At 53.2% G+C, this 16,076-nt stretch overlaps 1 protein-coding gene across 3 annotated transcripts in view; it reads left to right on the forward strand.

The window, feature by feature from the left end:
* Positions 1-239: 239 nt before the first annotated feature.
* The window catches only part of SACK1H (scaffolding CK1 anchoring protein H), an 88,590-nt gene continuing 72,753 nt past the window's right edge, over positions 240-16,076 (forward strand). Inside the window, exon 1 of one of the 3 annotated variants that reach the window (XM_083145034.1) lies at positions 240-306. The gene's annotated coding sequence lies outside the window, so the exon portion shown is untranslated. Of the gene's footprint in view, positions 307-2,152; positions 2,420-6,177; positions 6,199-16,076 lie in introns of those variants that run through there. The other 2 variants (XM_083145033.1, XM_083145036.1) reach the window with 2 other exon arrangements.

A 16,076-nucleotide genomic window follows, 5' to 3' on the forward strand; every position in this document is an offset into this window, starting at 1 on the left:
TCCTACAGGAAGTGTTTGTCATACAGGAAGTGTTTGTCCTACATGAAGTGTTTGTCATACAGGAAGTGTTTGTCCTACATGAAGTGTTTGTCCTACAGGAAGTGTTTGTCATGCAGGAAGTGTATGTCATGCAGGAAGTGTTTGTCATGCAGGAAGTGTTTGTCATGCAGGAAGTGTTTGTCATACAGGAAGTGCCTCTGCAGCCATTGTTCAGAAGCAGTATCACAGCAGCCATCTTGGATTTAAACTGAAGCAGCCAATTCCATGGGAGGTGGATGAGGCTCAGAGTGTAGCCATGCCACCCAGGTGAGTGGTCCTTGTTCTGGGGGTGTTTAGTGCTGCAGCATACCTCCCAACTTTGGCATTGCAGCAGTCGGGGGCGTGGCCTAATTTGGGGCGTGGCCTATACTCACGGCTCCCCCGCGAGGCCACGCCCCCATTTTGCCGCTATGGGGGCATGACCCAGAGGCTCTGTGAGCCTCTAGCCATGCCCCCAGCCCCCTGGCTGCGGGAATAGACGCTGTGCGCATGCGGAACAATGCCTGCCGCGAGTGGGACAGCGGGACAGGACCCGAAAATCGGGACTGTCCCTCTAAAATCGTGACAGTTGGGAGGTATGGTCTCCATTTTATCACTTTTAAAGCTTAGTGCATCTGGGCCATGGTGAGGGGAAGATCATGCAGTTTGCAAACACAGTGAGGGGAAGGTAATGCAGTTTGCACACCCAGTGAGGGGAAGGTAATGCAGTTTGCACACCCAGTGAGGGGAAGGTAATGCAGTTTGCACACCCAGTGAGGGGAAGGTAATGCAGTTTGCACACCCAGTGAGGGGAAGGTAATGCAGTTTGCACACACAGTGAGGGGAAGGTAATGGAGGTTGCACACACAGTGAGGGGAAGGTAATACAGTTTGCACACACAGTGAGGGGAAGGTAATGCAGTTTGCACACACAGTGAGGGGAAGGTAATGGAGGTTGCACACACAGTGAGGGGAATATGATACACATTGCACACACAGTGAGGGGAAGGTAATGCAGGTTGCACACACAGTGAGGGGAAGGTAATGCAGTTTGCACACACAGTGAGGGGAAGGTAATACAGTTTGCACACACAGTGAGGGGAAGGTAATGGAGGTTGCACACACAGTGAGGGGAATATGATACACATTGCACACACAGTGAGGGGAAGGTAATGCAGGTTGCACACACAGTGAGGGGAAGGTAATGCAGTTTGCACACACAGTGAGGGGAATATGATACACATTGCACACACAGTGAGGGGAAGGTAGTGCAGGTTGCACACACAGTGAGGGGAAGGTAGTGCAGGTTGCACACACAGTGAGGGGAAGGTAGTGCAGGTTGCGCACACAGTGAGGGGAAGGTAATGCAGGTTGCACACGCAGTGAGGGGAAGGTAATGCAGGTTGCACACGCAGTGAGGGGAAGGTAATGCAGGTTGCGCACGCAGTGAGGGGAAGGTAATGCAGGTTGCGCACGCAGTGAGGGGAAGGTAATGCAGGTTGCGCACGCAGTGAGGGGAAGGTAGTGCAGGTTGCGCACGCAGTGAGGGGAAGGTAGTGCAGGTTGCGCACGCATTGAGGGGAAGGTAGTGCAGGCTGCGCACGCAGTGAGGGGAAGGTAATGCAGTTTGCACACACAGTAGGGGAAGGTATTGCAGGTTGCACACGCAGTGAGGGCAAGGTAATGCAGGTTGCACACGCAGTGAGGGGAAGGTAATGCAGGTTGCACACACAGTGAGGGGAAGGTAATGCAGGTTGCACGCAGTGAGGGGAAGGTAATGCACACACAGTGAGGGGAAGGTAATGCACACGCAGTGAGGGGAAGGTAATGCAGGCTGCGCACGCAGTGAGGGGAAGGTAATGCAGGCTGCGCACGCAGTGAGGGGAAGGTAATGTAGGCTGCGCACGCAGTGAGGGGAAGGTAATGCAGGTTGCACGCAGTGTGGGGAAGGTAATACAGGCTGCGCACGCAGTGAGGGGAAGAGAATGCAGGTTGCGCACGCAGTGAGGGGAAGGTAATGCAGGTTGCACACACAGTAGGGGAAGGTATTGCAGGTTGCACACACAGTGAGGGGAAGGTATTGCAGGTTGCACACACAGTGAGGGGAAGGTATTGCAGGTTGCACGCAGTGAGGTGCTGCACCTAGGTGTGGGAGAGACAGGCAGATGCACTGGGTGAGAGTGAGTGGGGGAGGAGAGGGCTGGGTCAGCCTCAGGAATGTCTCTTTATCTGACAGCTCTGTAGTTACTGCTGCTCAGCAAACAGCGCAGCCTGCCAGCCTCTGACTAGTCACTGGCTCTGGGTGGGGTTACACTTCTCTTCCTGAGGGAGTCTGTCAGGGAGTGAGACCCAGGAAGAGACAGGCTCAGCTGCAGAGACCTCGCTCCCCACCACCTGCCAAGGTAGGACCCCGGACCCAGCACTTCCACAACTTCTCTGGAACTTTCCCTGTGTTGTCCCATTAGTGCTCTGCTCCCATTCAGCCTGCTGCTGCCGGTACTGTGTGTCAGCGTATTCTGTGGATATGTATATATGCTGCTGCTGCGGTGTCGGTACTGTGTGTCAGCGTATTCTGCGGAATATCTATGTATCTATGCTGCTGCGGTGTCGGTAATGTGTGTCAGCGTATTCTGCGGAATATATGTATCTATGCTGCTGCGGTGTCGGTACTGTGTGTCAGCGTATTCTGTGGAATATCTATGTATCTATGCTGCTGCGGTGTCGGTACTGTGTGTCAGCGTATTTTGTATCTACGGTGCTGCTGCGGTGTCGGTACCGTGTGTCAGCGTATTCTGCGGGATATCTATCTATGCTGCTGCGGTGTCGGTACTGTGTGTCAGCGTATTCTGTATCTACGGTGCTGCTGCGGTGTCGGTACCGTGTGTCAGCGTATTCTGCGGGATATCTATCTATGCTGCTGCGGTGTCGGTACTGTGTGTCAGTGTATTCTGCGGAATATATGTATATATGCTGCTGCTGCTGCGATGTCGGTACTGTGTGTCAGTGTATTCTGCGGGATATTGATGCTGCGGTGTCGGTACTGTGTGTCAGCGTATTCTGTGGAATATCTATGTATCTATGCTGCTGCGGTGTCGGTACTGTGTGTCAGCGTATTCTATATCTACGGTGCTGCTGCGGTGTCGGTACTGTGTGTCAGCGTATTCTGCGGAATATCTATGCTGCTGCGGTGTCGGTACTGTGTGTCAGCTTATTCTGTGGAATATCTATATATGCTGCTGCGGTGTCGGTACGGTGTGTCAGCGTATTCTGCGGAATATCTATCTATGCTGCTGCGGTGTCGGTACTGTATGTCAGCGTATTCTGTGGAATATCTATCTATCGTGTTGTTCTAGTGGTATTGAAATTAAATAGCAGAGAAAAGGGACATCCTGAAATCCTGCCAGGTTCTCTCTGCGTGATTTGTGAATCTGACTTTTATCTGCATTACTAGAAGCTTATTCTGTATGTTGCGTGACACTAGAACATACATGTCACTTATTGGAATGGTTCTTTCCATGTTTTCCGCATTTCCCTTTCTGGCACATGTAACTGTCAGTGGAACCAGAGGCTGGGGGAAGGCTGTGAGTCCGGGCCACCATGAGCGTTGGTGTGGGCTAGTTATCCCGACGCCATGGCACCGCTCAGATCTGGTCCGACTTGGCACTGGTGACAGTACAGGTTTTCATGATGTACTTGTTTAGCCAAACGTCCAGATCAGTAATGCAGGAGTAATGATTCCCTGCCAGTGACTGGTATATCTGCCAGCTGCGTGTGTGCACTATGACTATTATATACTGTATACTGGTATATCCCTGTATACTATTACAGTGTTTATTGTCTATATCTGAGCGTGAATTACGTGAGTGTGAGTGTGTGTGTGTGTGAGTGTGACCCTGGTAATTCCAGCAGGGCTGTGTGTATTGAGGTGTACACCAAGAGGTGACGTAGACCTGGGTTTTGGGGTAACTGCCCCTTATTCTGATCTGTGTAATACCCCAGGGGTGGTATTGGGGTATCCTGATCTTTGGTTTCTAGAATATTGTCCCACCCGTTATTTGCCCCATAGGGGTCAGGAACCCTCCGTTTATGAATGAAGGTGGCATTGTGCCCCGTTGTGCCAGGAGGAGACGGTGCAGAGAATTATCCAGGAGATTTAACGAGCGGTTCCCAGGCTGGCACCAGCAATTCCCTGTATAACAGGGGAGGGACCCTGCCTGATCCATCTCCTGATTATCACCCTCAGGTGGTTGCCCACATTGTCCTGTGGCTTATGGTTGGACAATGCTGGGACTTGTAGTTCTGCTGTGACGAGATACCCTATGTGTTGCTGCAGTATATATGTGTATGTATTATAGTTAGAAAGACGGCTATCTATAGATAGAGACCCAAATGACTGAGCAATTGCTGCGCTGCCTGTGGGCAGATTCTCCGGTGACTCATTAGGGGGAGGGGTGGCGGAGCGCGGTAGGACAGGTTAGCCCACTCCTCGCTCAGGAGACACCTCGGGCCCTGAACGCTGCCGTTTGGAATTGGATCGAGAAGCTCACGCTCATTTACCCGCCCCACGTGGAGGGCCGTGACCTCTTCCTGTGGAACGTGTGACTCTACGGGTGCTCATTAAATATGTGGTGATTAACCTGTTAGTCAGCGACCATCCCAGTCGCTCCCGCGGTGCGGGCACAGGAGGCGTTAGACGCGGGCACGTCCGCATCCTCCTGGCATACACTGGTTGAGGTTCCCTTATCCGAAATCCAGACTGTTCTGAGTGTGAGGGAGGTGGGGAAATGGTTATATATATATATATACACTGTATACATCCCCGGGGTGTGTGGGGAACATGAATGCATGGCGTGTGTAGACCCATCCCCAGATATCTCATTATTATGGTATGTAAATCCGCAAATCCGCCTGCTGCCAGCATTTTGTATATGGGAGACTGTAACGACACAAATCCCCATCCCGAGGTCCGCGCCCATTGCCGCGCTTGTACCTGAGATGTTGTGGACGTACACGCGATGCACTGGGAGTACCCACGTTCTATTTATGTCAGCTGCCATTCCAACGGCCGGGGAAAGCCTGTGACACTCCCAAATGCCTGGGGCCTGTCCATCCCCTTCTAAGCTGCCAGCGAAGGCTATCCTTCGCATGGTCTGTTCGCAAGGGGACCCCGCTCATGCGCACTGCGTATCGTGTGCATGCGCGTTTATTGGTAATCGGCAGGACTGCATGTCCGCAGCCATGTGAATGAATCTGAATTGGGTGGTGATGCAATTGTTTTTCCTGCATCTGCCACTAGATGGGGCCAGATATAACAATTCATTTGGTAGCGAGTGCCGGGGGGCTGGCAGAAACGTGTGAATTCTGTGGTTTGCGCGCCCTCCCGCTGCATCCTGCTATACCAGGTCCATTTCCGCAAGGCACTGACCATATCAACGGGCGCCCGGAATAATTGAATTGCTCTGTTAGGTCCACATTATTTAGCGATGCCTGTAAAACCATTCCCCCTCGCCATGCTTAACATAAATGGATGTCATAAGTTTCTTGATCAGCCACTCTTTATCTACTGAAGGGTGCTGATAACAGAGGACAATAGCTTGTGCATATTGTATATAGTATAATATGGTAAACCAGAGATACTCTGAAGCCACGGCCTGCACTGACCCATTGTCTCTTTGGATGGCCGGATTCTGCAGCCTCCATGGATTAAGGAACAATGGGCAATGATTTATTCTTCTCCTCCCAAGTGTCATCATAGCCCCATACAGTTGGAGTAGACTGCGGAACTGTCTATTGACTTTTCATTGTGCACAGAGCTGAGCGCTCGGCCTTCATCCTGTATCAGCGTCATCTCCTCCGTGTCGGCAGCTGTAGTAGTCGGCAGTAGCTCATTATGTATTCTATATTATCCATATACTCGGTGCTAAGAGTGTGAGTTGGGGACGGGGTAGGTGTACATACGGATATAGTTTGGTTTGGAGAAATTTTGCCTCCAATATTGAACTGAGGTTTTTTATTTTTTTTTGCCTTCATTTCCCAGATTTTTACTTTCTACCAATATCTATAATACATTTCCATTCTGTGATGTCATGAGGCAAAGCAGTTACCACTAAGTGGGCAGTGTTGGAGACAGCAACGGCTGCAGGCTCTGTGTTACTAGAGAAGAAGCTATACTGGAGGGACAGTAGGTGGCGCTGTGTCTTTGGTGGTTCCTTTGTAGTCTCTCTGTGTTGTGCACTCTTTAGTATAGAACAGTGGTTCCCAAGCTGTGTGCCTCTTACCCTGGGGTGCCTTGGGGGACATGCAGGGGTTCCCCAGGTTGGTAGTACAAGACCAGATCAGGTTATTTATGTCCAATATAATAGTGAAATTGTGGACACACAGAAGGGAATCCGGCCCATTACTGACCGTAAGGATGAGATAAACACAATTTATGTAACGTAATATTTGTTTCTGACTTTCTTGGTGAGATACCTTTACCCTAAGGGGTGCCGCAAAAACATTTCTAATATTTCAGGGTATTTTCATTCAAAAAGTTTGTGAACCCCTGGTCTATAATCTTCTTTGTAATACTTAATATGATTGTATGTCTTGTACTTGTCACAATATAATTGAATCTTGTATGTTTCATGCGACAGGTAACCGTCAGGATGATGTAATTAGTATGGCCATACACTTTGCCCTGCTGCCCGGTATATGGCGGCTTCATCGGGATACTCCCAGCTATTCTCTCCTCACTTCCTTACGGCGCCTCCTGCAGGAACAATAATAACAATGATACGGCGATAATTGTCTGTAATTCCCTGTAGAAAGCACAGAAACACACTGTTGTGATCCCCACTTCCCTTAGCAACGTGACCTGGCCACAGTTGGTGCACAGTTTATTGCCCTGTTTGCAGATGGATTTCAGCTATTTACACTGGATCACACAGAAGATTTCTGAGCAGCGTTTACAGTGCAGGAGGCGGCCTTTGTGCCTGGGCCAAGTGCATTGGCAAACGCTTCGTAGCTGCAGCTCATTGCATACAAAATGTGCTGTGCAATGTGCTGCAGGACGGGAGTTCCTCACACGCGGTTACATAGCAGCAGCAGCAGTGTGTTTCAGAGTCATTATCAGGCTGTATCGTTTGCAGCGTCTTCCATGAAGTCTCGGTTCCCCTCAGTGATTGTAATTAGGGAAATGATCTCTACAGTTCTACTTTAACACAACCAATAAATCTGCTTAATGTGAAGGATGGCGGCTCTGCGTTTCCATGTCAGCAGTATAATGTATGGGATACAATAGGGATAGCCTTAAAGCATGGCCTGCTTGTGATAGCAGGGAACCTGTGGGACATACGCAGGGTTAGTACATAGCGGAGCAATGCCATAGCTACCATACTCTGTGCGATTAGTGCAGACAATGGATGTATCGATAATCGGAAGTCCCTCTATACCCTGTATGCCAGCTAGCTTCATGCTGACCAGCCGATGCATCGCTCATTGTATGTCCGCTGGGCAGGTCTGTGTGGGCGACGGGCAGTGACGTAGAGGAATACTGATGGCGTGAATCTGGATCATGAGCTCCGCATTGCGCATATTGGTAGGGATGGTCCTGGTGAATTGCCGCCATAAAACAAGTAGCAGCCATGTTGTTGGAGACCTCTGCTATGGTGCACAAGATGGACGCAGCCTCTGCTTGTGGCTGGTTCTATATTGCCCTACTTACACCTGATATCCCAGCGATCACCCCTGTGGCCTGGGCACCTTTATAGCCAGTTATTAGGGGCAATGGGTCATTAGGTTTACACATGACATAGGTCGACACAAGCATTAGGTCCACAGTGGCTAGGTTGACAGTCAAATTGTCGACATGTGTTTTTCACTTTTTTTTTTTTGTCTCAAATGTCGACATGGACACTGTGAAAGCGTATCCCGTCCCTACTATTATATTCTCCCTCCACGCTGTAGTGGGTGGTAGGGCAGAAAACACCGCCTGTCGGCACATGTCGGCAAAATCACTGAAAAACCCCATGTTGACCTTGGACTGTCGTCGAAACCATTGCCAACCTAATGCTTGTGTCACCCTTCCAACCATGTCGACCTAGTTCATGTCTTGACCTAAGCCATGTTGACCCAATGCATGTCAACCTTTGCTGTGTCGACCTAACGGCTGTCTAACATTATCAGGTGTCGGTGACATTGTCTGAGACTATAGCGCCTCCTCTTATAAAGGATTGTTTCTGTGCAGGGTAAATACTGGCTGCTTTATTCCTACACTGCAATATAGGTACCCCATCCAAATCTAACGCTCTCTGCACCTGTTACATCTGCCCCACCTGCAGCATGGTGTAACCCAAGTCTCTCTGCATGTGTTACATCTGTCCCACCTGCAGTGCAGCATAGTGTTACCCAGGTCTCTCTGCACATGTTACATCTGCCCCCTGCAGTGCAGCACGGTGTTACCCAGGTCTCTCTGCACATGTTACATCTGCCCCACCTGCAGCGCAGCATAGTGCTACCCAGGTCCCTCTGCACATGTTACATCTGCCCCCTGCAGTGCAGCATAGTGTTACCCAGGTCTCTCTGCCCATGTTACATCTGCCCCACCTGCAGCGCAGCATAGTGTTACCCAGGTCTCTCTGCACTGTTACATCTGCCCCACCTGCAGTGCAGCATAGTGTTACCCAGGTCTCTCTGCCCATGTTACATCTGCCCCACCTGCAGCGCAGCATAGTGTTACCCAGGTCTCTCTGCACTGTTACATCTGCCCCACCTGCAGTGCAGCATGGTGTTACACAGGTCTCTCTGCACCTGTTACATCTGCCCAACCTGCAGCGCAGCATAGTGCTACCCAGGTGTCTCTGCACATGTTACATCTGCCCCACCTGCAGCGCAGCATAGTGTTACCCAGGTCTCTCTGCACATGTTACATCTGCCCCACCTGCAGTGCAGCATAGTGTTACCCAGATGAACCTGTTACATCTGCCCCACCTGCAGTGCAGCATGGTGTTACCCAGGTCTCTCTGCACATGTTACATCTGCCCCCTGCAGTGCAGCATGGTGTTACCCAGGTCTCTCTGCACATGTTACATCTGCCCCCCTGCAGTGCAGCATGGTGTTACCCAGGTCTCTCTGCACATGTTACATCTGCCCCCCTGCAGTGCAGCATGGTGTTACCCAGGTCTCTCTGCATATGTTAGATCTGACCCACCTGCAGTGCAGCACGGTGTTACCCAGGTCTCTCTGCACATGTTACATCTGCCCCACCTGCAGTGCAGCATGGTGTTACCCAGGTCTCTCTGCACATCTTACATCTGCCCCACCTGCAGCGCAGCATAGTGTTACCCAGGTATCTCTGCACATGTTACATCTGCCCCACCTGCAGTGCAGCATAGTGTTACCCAGGTGAACCTGTTACATCTGCCCCACCTGCAGCGCAGCATGGTTTTGTCCATTTTGATAACAAAGTTACCCTGCGGTCAGGTCTGAATTGGGCCCAAAGTGACGGAAACAACAGAACAGTAATGGCAGCGCCGGCGGCTGTGGTGCACGCCCAAATGGCGCAGCATTTCATCTAGTGACCACCAGCATGCAAAAGACCTGAATCCCCCCTGTAGATGTGTGGAGCAGCGTTAGCCTGTAATTATATAGGATGTATAAGGAATTGCCATCTCCGGTGACCGGTGACGTGGTCATTGTCCTGGCCAGCAAGCCGTTGTTCTATATAATGCACCCCGGGGGGGGGGTTTCCTGTGCTGTGCAGCCATGTAAGAAGAAAGCAGGAAATTGTTCAGGTCCTGTGTAATGTGGTCCTAGTGGTATATCAGTCCTAGAGGTATATGGGGTAGGATTACCGCCTCCTGATATCAGATAGGGCTGATACAGGAAAACATATCCCCAAGGGTTGTACTTCTCACTGTGCGGGACCTCGGGGGAGATGGATCAAACATCAGAGAGAGAGAGATAAAGTACCAACCAATCAGCTGCTACGTGTCATCTTTCCAACGCAGCCTGTAAGATTACACTTATCTGGGTACACATTAACCCTGTGAGCGCCAAGTGCGTTTGTAGTGATACAGAATCTATTTTTACACAACATTTTTTAATTTATATAACAAATGTGAGCGACGCCGGGATATTTACACATCTCACAAATGCAGGCACTCAAAGGGTTAAGCGATATCGTTCCTGATTGATATCGCTGACATTTTTCCCTTTCATGCCTTTATTGTTAACCTCTAAAATGAGGGTTTTTTTGTGCCACCCTGTACTTTATTTCTCTCCACTTTATTTCTCATCACATTTCCCCCTTAAAGACCTGACTTCTAATTAACCTCTTCCCTGTAAGACTTCTGCATCTGCTGTATCCTGTGACCGCCGGACTAGCACAGAATGCTGTTATGTTCTCTGGGGGTATGGGCTGAACCCTCTACCGGCCATCCTGCGAGCGGGTCCACTACCTGGGAGGTGTCGCTGCGGTGCGTCCGCTCGTACTGTGTAGTAGGTGGGACCGGCGGGCACTACCTGGGAGGTGTCGCTGCGGTGCGTCCGCTCGTACTGTGTAGTAGGTGGGACCGGTGGGCACTACCTGGGAGGTGTCGCTGCAGTGCGTCCGCTCGTACTGTGTAGTAGGCGGGACCGGTGGGCACTACCTGGGAGGTGTCGCTGCACTGTGTCCACTCGTACTGTGTAGTAGGCAGGACCGGTGGGCACTACCTGGGAGGTGTCGCTGCGGTGTGTCCGCTCGTACTGTGTAGTAGGTGGGACCGGTGGGCACTACCTGGGAGGTGTCGCTGCGGTGTGTCCGCTCGTACTGTGTAGTAGGTGGGACCGGTGGGCACTACCTGGGAGGTGTCGCTGCAGTGTGTCCACTCGTACTGTGTAGTAGGCGGGACCGGTGGGCACTACCAGGGAGGTGTCGCTGCAGTGTGTCCACTCGTACTGTGTAGTAGGTAGGCAGGACCGGTGGCCACTACCTGGGAGGTGTCGCTGCACTGTGTCCACTCGTACTGTGTAGTAGGCAGGACCGGTGGGCACTACCTGGGAGGTGTCGCTGCACTGTGTCCACTCGTACTGTGTAGTAGGCGGGACCGGTGGGCACTACCTGGGAGGTGTCGCTGCACTGTGTCCACTCGTACTGTGTAGTAGGCGGGACCGGTGGGCACTACCTGGGAGGTGTCGCTGCGGTGTGTCCGCTCGTACTGTGTAGTAGGTGGGACCGGTGGGCACTACCTGGGAGGTGTCGCTGCACTGTGTCCGCTCGTACTGTGTAGTAGGTGGGACCGGTGGGCACTACCTGGGAGGTGTCGCTGCAGTGTGTCCACTCGTACTGTGTAGTAGGTGGGACCGGTGGGCACTACCTGGGAGGTGTCGCTGCAGTGTGTCCACTCGTACTGTGTAGTAGGTAGGCGGGACCGGTGGGCACTACCTGGGAGGTGTAGCTGCAGTGCGTCCGCTCGTACTATGTAGTAGGTAGGACCGGCGGGAACTACCTGGGAGGTGTCGCTGCAGTGTGTCCGCTCATACTGTGTAGTAGGTGGGACCGGTGGGCACTACCTGGGAGGTGTCGCTGCAGTGTGTCCGCTCATACTGTGTAGTAGGTGGGACCGGTGGGCACTACCTGGGAGGTGTCGCTGCAGTGTGTCCGCTCATACTGTGTAGTAGGTGGGACCGGTGGGCACTACCTGGGAGGTGTCGCTGCAGTGTGTCCGCTCGTACTGTGTAGTAGGCGGGACCGGTGGGCACTACCTGGGAGGTGTCGCTGCGGTGTGTCCGCTCGTACTGAGTAGTAGGTGGGACCGGTAGGCACTAACTGTGAGGTGTCGCTGCGGTGTGTCCGCTCGTACTGTGTAGTAGGTAGGCGGGACCGGTGGGCACTACCTGGGAGGTGTAGCTGCAGTGCGTCCGCTCGTACTATGTAGTAGGTAGGACCGGCGGGAACTACCTGGGAGGTGTCGCTGCAGTGTGTCCGCTCATACTGTGTAGTAGGTGGGACCGGTGGGCACTACCTGGGAGGTGTCGCTGCAGTGTGTCCACTCGTACTGTGTAGTAGGCGGGACCGGTGGGCACTACCAGGGAGGTGTCGCTGCAGTGTGTCCACTCGTACTGTGTAGTAGGTAGGCGGGACCGGTGGCCACTACCTGGGAGGTGTCGCTGCACTGTGTCCACTCGTACTGTGTAGTAGGCAGGACCGGTGGGCACTACCTGGGAGGTGTCGCTGCACTGTGTCCACTCGTACTGTGTAGTAGGCGGGACCGGTGGGCACTACCTGGGAGGTGTCGCTGCACTGTGTCCACTCGTACTGTGTAGTAGGCGGGACCGGTGGGCACTACCTGGGAGGTGTCGCTGCGGTGTGTCCGCTCGTACTGTGTAGTAGGTGGGACCGGTGGGCACTACCTGGGAGGTGTCGCTGCACTGTGTCCGCTCGTACTGTGTAGTAGGTGGGACCGGTGGGCACTACCTGGGAGGTGTCGCTGCAGTGTGTCCACTCGTACTGTGTAGTAGGTGGGACCGGTGGGCACTACCTGGGAGGTGTCGCTGCAGTGTGTCCACTCGTACTGTGTAGTAGGTAGGCGGGACCGGTGGGCACTACCTGGGAGGTGTAGCTGCAGTGCGTCCGCTCGTACTATGTAGTAGGTAGGACCGGCGGGAACTACCTGGGAGGTGTCGCTGCAGTGTGTCCGCTCATACTGTGTAGTAGGTGGGACCGGTGGGCACTACCTGGGAGGTGTCGCTGCAGTGTGTCCGCTCATACTGTGTAGTAGGTGGGACCGGTGGGCACTACCTGGGAGGTGTCGCTGCAGTGTGTCCGCTCATACTGTGTAGTAGGTGGGACCGGTGGGCACTACCTGGGAGGTGTCGCTGCAGTGTGTCCGCTCGTACTGTGTAGTAGGCGGGACCGGTGGGCACTACCTGGGAGGTGTCGCTGCGGTGTGTCCGCTCGTACTGAGTAGTAGGTGGGACCGGTAGGCACTAACTGTGAGGTGTCGCTGCGGTGTGTCCGCTCGTACTGTGTAGTAGGTAGGCGGGACCGGTGGGCACTACCTGGGAGGTGTAGCTGCAGTGCGTCCGCTCGTACTATGTAGTAGGTAGGACCGGCGGGAACTACCTGGGAGGTGTCGCTGCAGTGTGTCCGCTCATACTGTGTAGTAGGTGGGACCGGTGGGCACTACCTGGGAGGTGTCGCTGCAGTGTGTCCGCTCGTACTGTGTAGTAGGCGGGACCGGTGGGCACTACCTGGGAGGTGTCGCTGCGGTGTGTCCGCTCGTACTGAGTAGTAGGTGGGACCGGTAGGCACTAACTGTGAGGTGTCGCTGCGGTGTGTCCGCTCGTACTGTGTAGTAGGTAGGACCGGCGGGCACTACCTGGGAGGTGTCGCTGCGGTGCGTCCGCTCGTACTGTGTAGTAGGTGGGACCGGTGGGCACTACCTGGGAGGTGTCGCTGCGGTGTGTCCGCTCGTACTGCGTAGTAGGTGGGACCGGTGGGCCCTAACTGGGAGGTGTCGCTGCGGTGTGTCCGCTCGTACTGTGTAGTAGGTGGGACCGGTGGGCACTACCTGGGAGGTGTCGCTGCGGTGTGTCCGCTCGTACTGTGTAGTAGGTGGGACCGGTGGGCACTACCTGGGAGGTGTCGCTGCGGTGTGTCCGCTCGTACTGTGTAGTAGGTGGGACCGGTGGGCACTACCTGGGAGGTGTCGCTGCGGTGTGTCCGCTCTTACTGTGTAGTAGGTGGGACCGGTGGGCACTAACTGTGAGGTGTCGCTGCGGTGTGTCCGCTCGTACTGTGTAGTAGGCGGGACCGGTGGGCACTACCTGGGAGGTGTCGCTGCAGTGTGTCCACTCCGAAGTAGGTGGGTTTAGAATCTTGGAGGTACCTGCCCACTACGCAGTGTCTGTATTAGATGGTTACTGCCGGTGAGGGGCAGTCCCTAGGAGTGGTGGCGTAAGCCCACTTAGGGACGAGTTACAACCCTCTACCAGTGACAGATATATGTGATGGCCCGGCGGAGCGAGGTCACTGGTCACACGTGATATTACACGGCCCGGCAATGAACCTCTAACAACACATTGACCTGACGCGTTTCGTTGAAGTTACGCGGAGTGTCATACATGTAGCACGCCACCCGCGCAGTGCGGTAATCGCCAGTAACTGGGGGTCATTGAGGCTTCCTGAGATATTGGAGGTTACAGGAGACACAAGATTGTCAGGAATGAGCCAAAGTTCATGTTCACATCTATAAATGACTCTTGTGCAGCGACTGTATGGTCGTAGGTGTCACGCAGGTGTACGGCGGACACTGGTCGCTATATACCGCTCCCGGCATATTCCCACCAATCATATGCAGCAAGTGATTACAGTGTCTACTGGGGCAATTCTCTCTGGTTCCTCTGACCCCGGTCCTGGGGCAATTCTCTCTGGTTCCTCTGACCCCGGTCCTGGGGCAATTCTCTCTGGTTCCTCTGACCCCGGTCCTGGGGCAATTCTCTCTGGTTCCTCCGACCCCGGTCCTGGGGCAATTCTCTCTGGTTCATCCGACCGCGGACACCGTCTGTGGCCCCTCTAACACTCAGCGTGAAGGCACAGCGCCGGGGTAAGTGCATGTTCTGTGCTTGAGGGGCAAACAGAAGTCTGAGGTGCCCACTGGGGTATATGACTCAGGAGTGGGGCATTGGGGCTAATTCACACCTGGCAGATGGACAAAACCATGCTGTGCTGCAGGTGGGGCAGATGTAACAGGTGCAGAGTTAGATCTGGGAGCGTTATTTTTGTTTATGTGCAGAGTAAATACTGGCTGCTTTATTCTTACACTGCAGGTTACATTTCAATTTCATTCCCCCACCCCCCCATTTCTAACTCTCTCTGCACCTGTTACATCTGCCCCACCTGCAGTGCTGCATGGTTTTGTACATCTGAATTAGGCCAATTGAATGGTGGCACCATGCAGGAGGGCCTTTGGCAGTTGGCAGTGGATGTGCCAGACTAAATACAGCTGGGCAGCATGCAGGTAGAGCAGCATTTAATGTCTGGTCTGGGATCCGCACCCAATGACTGGCCATTAGATTGTAGGAGAGTGGCACCGGCCAGTGGTACCTGAGCAGCGGCCCGTCTCTTAGTGTGATATTGGGGATCAGGAGTACTGTGGAAGTCCCACTTTAAGGAGGCGATTTAATTGCTGGTCCTGACAGGCGCGAGTAACTATGCCCACAATGCTCTCCGCGCCAGCTATGCCCAAATACACCAAGTGTAGATAAACTATTTGGCACAGCTGGAAAAATGGGCGATAACCGGGACTTTTCACCGCCTCAGGAGGGGACGAGGAGAAATAATGGGCAAAAATTGAATTACTCTGTCAGGTGCACAGTGCCAGAAGTCTGTCACCAACCCCCCCCCCCCCCCCCTCCTGTATTATGTTCCTGGCACTATACCTGAGTAATCTATGACTCTCAGCTGTTTTGGAGCTACAAGCCCCAGCTGGCCCTCTGGCAGGAAATGCTGGACTTTGTAGTTGCACCAGAGGCCCTGACTCCGGTACAAAGTCACTGGGTGACAGGGCTGTGGGCTAAAATCTGTGTCCGGCAGCACCTCGTTCCTCGATCCATCACTACCCCCCCGTTACTGACTCCACCCACTGCGCAGTGGGCAAGAAACCTGCTGCCACCACCACTGATATCCTACAGTTGTCACTTGGAACCACTTACTGCCGCCGTACCTCCTGGTTGGTGTCCTCCTGGTCCATCACCGTGGCCCAGACCGCGCAGAAAGCAAGTAGAGGGCGGAGCTTGGCGACACTGCTCGCAATCCAGAACAGCCGGAGAACAGAATAGCATATGCACTAATGTTGGCTGCGGGATACAAGATGCTTTTTGCTTAAAAAAGGCTCTTCCCCCTTACAGGTGGTGTTGGGGGTATCACAGCGTCCATGTCACAGATGAGACACATGTCAGGGGTCACATAGCAGGAGCACAGAGTACAACAGCACGACCCCCGACCTCCAGGGCATCTAGTATCTTACAACAAATACGTGTACAGCTGTAAACCATTTCCTCCTCCTATATACCTCCCAAACCAGTTTGTCCATA

Source organism: Crinia signifera, chromosome 5 (assembly GCF_055691185.1).
Source record: "Crinia signifera chromosome 5, ASM5569118v1, whole genome shotgun sequence".
Classification (NCBI taxonomy): Eukaryota; Metazoa; Chordata; class Amphibia; order Anura; family Myobatrachidae; genus Crinia; species Crinia signifera.